This window comes from Penaeus vannamei, chromosome 34 (genome assembly GCF_042767895.1).
Source record: "Penaeus vannamei isolate JL-2024 chromosome 34, ASM4276789v1, whole genome shotgun sequence".
In the NCBI taxonomy this organism is placed as follows: Eukaryota; Metazoa; Arthropoda; class Malacostraca; order Decapoda; family Penaeidae; genus Penaeus; species Penaeus vannamei.
The window spans coordinates 2,510,294-2,517,793 of NC_091582.1; positions in this window are offsets into that span (position 1 = coordinate 2,510,294).

Here is a 7,500-nt window from a genome sequence, read left to right on the forward strand (position 1 = left end):
GGTTTCCCACAAAAATAGCCTTATTTTAGGGATATTTGAAGGTAATTTTGAAAGCAAAAGAAAATGCAAAAATGAAAAACACGAGCGTTTAAAATAATAACTAAGCCTTCGCAAATCTCACTGAACTGAACTGTGTGCGTTTGGGTCTGCATGCATGTGCGTGTGTGCGTGTGTGTACGTATCGAGATTCTGAATAGGTCGATGTTTTCCTGTCTTTCGTGACTTTTTTATACAGACATCAATATGATAACTTCTCAAAGACCACTCCGTATCATTTTCAAATATTTTAGCGTGCTAGCGCCATTTTATGCAAACACTAAAAAAAAACCTTAGTTACAGAATTTCCAAAACATCTCCACGCATTACCTTAGACATCCGCAGATCCCCAAAGCCGCCCCACCTTAACTGAAGACTCCAACCCCCTAATGGAAGATTCCAAACACTAAAAAAACCTTAGATACAGAATTTCCAAAACATCTCCACGCATTACGTTAGACATCCACAGATCCCCAAAGCCGCCCCACCTTACCCGAAGACTCCAACCCCCTAGTGAAAGATTCCAAACACTAAAAAAACCTTAGTTACAGAATTTCCAGAACATCTCCACGCATTACCTTAGACATCCACAGATCCCCAAAGCCGCCCCACCTTACCTGAAGACTCCAACCCCCTAATGAAAGATTCCCCACCTGTGTAGTTCCCGTCCTCGAGCTTGTATCCCCAGTGGCCGTCCTCAGGCTCCCGCACTCGGTACGTGAAGTTGAGCAGCGTGGAGATGGCGTCCAGCATGCGGGTGTCGACGCAGTCACGCAACTTCACTTGGCCGCTGGGAAGCTTGTCGTAGCAGCTGAAGGGCGCGTACTTCATGGTCACTATGCTGAAGGTGTGGCCTTGGAAGTCCTGTGGAAGGTGTGCGCTTCTGTGTAGGCCAACGTTTCACAGCTTTTTTTTTTCGTTGCGACGCTTAATACAGCTTTAACCTGGACTAGGGTTAACATAGGTATACTAAGATATGTTTATATTACGTTATTTTGTTTATATATGTTTATATTACTAACGGAATGACTGCCAATGGATTTGAAACAGGAAAGAAAACCGTTATTATGAAAGCATGAATTTCTACTTGCATATCCAGCTGTGGATTCTTGTCTTTATTGCAAGGCCCTCTGGCGAACCTCGTGACCTCGATGCTAATGAGGATAATGAACCTGTGACCTTGTTAATTTGCGTTAATGATGATAATGGTGATGGTGAGAACGGCCATGGGTCATGCTCATGATGGTGATGATGATGATGATACAAGAATAACGAAAAGGAAACTAATAGTAACAACTTAACGAGTGATAATACTAGCACTACCGAGAACACCCCCCCCCCCCACCTCCAGACCCGCCAACCCCCTCACCCGAAAAACATCCGGATACAAGGACCTCCCCAGCGTGAATCCTTCCCCGGGGACCCAGACCTCTCCCAGGGTGACTTCGGGTCCGCCATCCTTGCAGTAAGGGCACGTGCGAAGGAGCCTGAAGATCCTTGGGCTTCCGGTTGGACTTAGGGCGTCGGCGCGTCGGTTCTCGCTCGGATAAGAGGAGGCGAGGACCGTGTGGTATCCTGTGCCTGTCGGGGTGATAGATAGAGACTGAGAGACAGATAGCTATAGGCACGTATAGATATAGATATAGACATATATGCATAGATATACAAAGAGATATAGATATAGACATATACGCGTAGATATACACAGAGATATAGATATAGACATATATGCATAGATATACACAGAGATATAGATATAGACATATATACACACATGCAAACGATAACGTACCAAGAATGGGATCTTGCGAGACGTCTTCGAAGAGCAGTCCGTGCCCTGTGTAGGCCAGAACCATCTTGTCGGCTCCCTGGAACCAGTCACCTCGCTGGATGAACCGCGTCGCCGCCCCCACTGCCTGGAGCACGGTCGAACCCAGTCATTTTCGTCCCTTTTTGTCATTTGTTCGAACAGCTGGATGGACTTCGTCACTTACCCCCGTGACGCCCAAGTGAATAATGTTTGGCAAGGAGAGGCAATAGCGTAAAAGCAGATGGTATTAAAGGTTTTGTATAAAATCTTTGGATAAGGGAAAGGGATGATCCTGTTCACGTAAAGGAAGTCAGAGAATAATGCCATCTGCGAGTCCATGTTCACTCACTAAATCAACCTTTTCATCTATTCTAAGGTAGTAGATTACCAGATGGTCTACTGGTACATTAGTATAGGCTTAGCCCCCAGGGTGTAGATTTAGCCTTCAAAAAGTCAGTCTAGTAGGTTGGAGGTTATTTCGTACACATATACTTCAAAACAAAACCTCTCATTACCATCCAACAATAGACGTGCACACAATAATATCAATATAACAGTGCTTATCTTCCCATCAATACTTTTAAATACTTTGGAATACTTTTAATTACTATTAAATACTTTTAAATACTTTTAAATACTTTTGAATACTTTTAAATACTTTTAAATACTTTTAAATACTTTTAAATACTTTTGAATACTTTTAAATACTTTTAAATACTTTTAAATACTTTTAAATATCTTTAAATACCTTTAAATACTTTTAAATACCTTCAAATACTTTTAAATACCTTTAAATACTTTTAATTACTATTAAATACTTTTAAATACTTTTAAATACTTTTAAATACTTTTAAATACTTCTGAATACCTTTAAATACTTTTAAATACTTTTAAATACTTTTAAATACTTTTAAATACTTTTGAATACTTTTAAATACTTTTGAATACCTTTAAATACTTTTGAATACCTTTGAATACTTTTGAATACTTATAAATACTTTTGAATACTTATAAATACTTTAGAATACTTTTAAATACTTTTAAATACCTTTAAATACTTTTAAATACCTTCAAATACTTTTAAATACTTTTAAATACCTTCAAATACTTTTACCGACGTTCATTTCTACAAAACCAGGACTTTCACCTTTACGCAAAGATCCTCCTCACCTGCAAATCGGCCAGCATAAGGACGGCCAGGCAGTAGGATCCCTCCGTCAGGTGGTGAGGGCGCTGTAGGACGGACGCAGGAGGAGCACTGCTGGCGAGGAAGGTCTCCAGGGACCACACGAAGGCAGCCTCCTCCAGGGCCCTCGCCACACGGCCCGCCAGCGAACTCCTCCCGGCGCTGTGTAGGATCATCTGGAGGAGGAGTGGATGAGGGAGGGAGAGAGAGAGAGAGGGAGAGGGAGGGAGAAGAGAGGGGGGGAGGGATATAGAGAGGGAGGAAGAGAGAGAGAGAGAGAGAGAGATAGAGAAAAAGAAAGAAAGAAAGAGAAAGAGAGAGAGAGAGAGAGAAAGACAGACAGAGAGAGAAAGAAAGAAAGAGAGAAAGAAAGAAAGAGAAAAAAAAGAAAGAGAGAGAAAAAGAAAGAGAGAGAGAGAGAGAAAGAAAAAGAGAGAGAGAGAGAGAGAGAGAGAGAGAGAAAGAAAAAGAAAGAGAGAAAGAAAGAGAAAGAGAGAGAGAGAGAGAGAGAGACAGAGACAGCGAATTGGAGCATTTGTTTGGGATGTGTGGAAGGTGCAGTGGGGCTCTATTTCTATCTGCGTGTTTGCTTCTTTGTCTTTTTCCATTTCTTGCTTTCTCTCTTTCCCTTCCTTATTGATATTATTATAGTAATCATTATCATTTTCATTATTGTTATCATCATCATTATCATTATTATTATTATTATCGTTGTCATCATCATAATCGTCTTCATCGTTATAATCATCAATATCATCATTATCATCATTATCATCATCATCGTCATCATCATCATCATTATTATCATCATCGTCATCATTATCCCTTCCCCATCACCTTGTTTACCATTCTATCCCTTTTCCTCACCTCCTATCCCTACCCCCGCGTTCCTCCTCACTTTCCCCCCTTTCCCTCCCCTCACCTTATGGCAACCAGACAGGTGTTGCGTCACGGCATCGGAGAACATGTTCGCGACGTCCCCCTCGAGGTCCTCCTGTGAGACGGTGCTGCTCCCTCCTTCGGGAAGACTCCGGCGATTCCTACGAGGGATTCCCGTCGCTGGGTGAAAGGATGAAGGCAGCGGGACATCCCGAGCCTCCGACGCGTTAAGGACGGCCTGCGGTATAAGTCCTACGTCGCCAGGAGCTGCAGGACGTGGCGAGGATGCGGCATCCCGGAGTTCCGACGAAGGGGACGCGGCGACGACGCAGACGGACATCGCAGCCAGGACCACGGACGTCGGGCTCATCGCTCTCAATGACAACCTTTGAAAGTCGAAAAAAAAAATTAGATTGTATTTTTTCGAACTTTACATTGACCGTCATGTGATATTGACTCCTGACGACCTATTATCTTACGTAATACTGATATGTAAGTCAATTAATAAATTAAGATTTATTTACGGTGTGGATAAATAGCTGTAATGGTAACAGGAGTAGCAGGACAAATGAATGCTAATAAGGATAATTGTGATAATCATAATGGCAATGTTAAAGCTAATAATGACATCCATGATAATGATAATGACAACAATGATATCAGAACTGAGGATGATGATGACAAAAACATAATAATGATAAATAACAATGAGGATGAAAATAATGATAATATCAATAATGATGATAACACCAATAACAATAATAATGTTGATGATGATTATTAAGATAATGATAATGATCATAACGATATTGATAATAATAATGATATTAATAACAATGATACTGACAGTAATGATAATGTTAATATTAGTAATAACTAGAAGCACCCAGAGAGCCCGTAAATCTGACAAGGCAATAGGCTCACTGATGTAATAAAAATATTCGCACTTGAATTACATTAAAATCACGTTTTCTCAAGTACACTGGTGACGTCACGTGCTAATGATTTTTTTTTTTTCTGGATCCGGTAACAATTTTACCCTTATAACTACAACTTTACTTAATAAACTCTTATTACTATTATTATTATTATTATTATTATTATTATATTATTACCAACAAAATTTAATGACAGCTAAGTTTGGGTATGACACAAAAAATAATAAATATCTGTTCATAACTTTCTGAGTTATCCTGATCATGATCCGGATCACCACTAACATTTAATGACATCTAAGTTGTGTTAAGACATACCTCTGGTAAAAAAAAACAAAAATTATGATAATTATAGTGATGATAATTATCTAAATAATGATAATCATAACGATAATGATAATAATGTTACCATAATAATAGTTATAATAATAATAATAATATGAGACGAAAATAGCAGAAGACAAAGGATAATTATGATTATGATGATTATAATAATGATGATAATGCTAATAACAAAACAATGATAATGAAATTACTAACAACGATAATCATATCAATGACAATAAAATACTAATATTAATAACAATAATAATATTCACTACTAGCATTAGTATTGACACTACTTTAATTGTCACTTTTCATGCTAATATTGTTATCATTTCATTATCATTATCATAAGTATCATTGCAATTACAATTATCTTTATCATCGTCGCATTAGTATTAGTATTACTCATAATCCTCATACGTGCTAAAGAAAAATAGATAAGATAGATAAGATTGATATTCCTTATCCAAATATATACACACTCTTAGGCCTTTCCATAAATAATAACGGTATTAATCTCTTCTATAAGACCTACACAATGCAGGCGAAACACCAGACAAGATTCTTAATAACCCATGAATGCATACCTATTCCTCATATCTTGTGATACAGAACCGAGTTGCAGAGCGGACAGGCAACACAGGGCATCGGTCATACACAACTACACACTGAGTAGACCACTTTACCCTTAGACGCATGAGAAAAGGGTTATTTGTCGACCCCTCTTATACACGACACGCACAGGAGAGCAGTAACACGTAACCACAGCTGATAGACCCGCTCGAAGTCATCCCACTGGCACCTGCTGGGGACCGATGATCTCCACTAACATCTGCTGAGAACTGACGAAGACAGCTGACTACTTGAGAACTGACGAAGACAGCTGACTACTGATTAAGTCACCGTGACATCGATAGCTTTAGGAGGCCGTTGATCGCTGCCGAAGGACTCAGTCGAATGAGGACGTTTGCTGGCAACTGCTGCAATCTCTAACTGCCGCTGAAGTCCGCTGACGTCTGTTTACAAATGCTGCTGACCTCTGACAATTGCTGTCGATTGGGGACAACTGCTAACACCCAAAGGATTCCGACCGCGAATGGAAATGAGTGAAATATCTTTCTAAAAAGTGACGTGCTCATGTACTGGCATTCTTCACTCAAGTTGATAAGAATAATTCTAACGATATTTTTACGTTTTCGGGATGAATGAAGATGATAATGAAAAGACAGAATAAACGAATTAGTAAATAAACAAGTACGCGAATGAATAGGTTTCCTTCATTACAACAATAACTGTTAAACGCCTGAATTATTTTGTTTAAATCGCCATGACAATAACTACAAATAACAATTAACTAGCAGAGCAATATTTAAAAGTCCAGAAACAGGAACAAACCCCCCGAAATGCTTTGATCCGCTACGCCCTCTTCCCCCTTTCCTACCACTTCTCCTCAAAACTTCAGAATACAAAAGTTTATGCATAAACAAAAATGCAGAGACGATAACTTTCGTACACTCATAGCCTTCAGTTCCTACAACCCCTGTGTTACTAGCTGTCAAGTATGGCTCTGTCGTTGTATTAGCGTTCCTACCCATTCTTAGACGGGCCTCGTACTGTAACTGTAAAAGGGAGTATTGAGTTTTCCTGCTCTGGATGTCATGATAACTGGTAAAATCATGTAGACAGGGGCTTATTAAAACATTCCTGGAAGGGTGATATAGACAGGGGCTTATTAAAACATTCCTGGAAGGGTGATATAGACAGGGGCTCATTAAAACATTCCTGGAAGGGTGATATAGACAGGGGCTTATTAAAACATTACAGGAAGGGTGATAGAGACAGGGGCTTATTAAAACATTGTCAGAAGGGTGATATAGACAGGGGCTTATTAAAACATTACAGGAAGGGTGATATAGACAGGGGCTTATTAAAACATTCCTGGAAGGGTGATATAGACAGGGGCTTATTAAAACATTCCTGGAAGGGTGATATAGACAGGGGCTTATTGAAACATTCCTGGAAGGGTGACATAGACAGGGGCTTATTAAAACATTCCTGGAAGGGTGATATAGACAGGGGCTTATTAAAACATTCCTGGAAGGGTGATATAGACAGGGGCTCATTAAAACATTCCTGGAAGGGTGATATAGACAGGGGCTTATTTAAACATTCCTGGAAGGGTGATATAGACAGGAGCTCATTAAAACATTCCTGGAAGGGTGATATAGACAGGAGCTCATTAAAACATTCCTGGAAGGGTGATATAGACAGGGGCTTATTAAAACATTCCTGGAAGGGTGATATAGACAGGGGCTTATTAAAACATT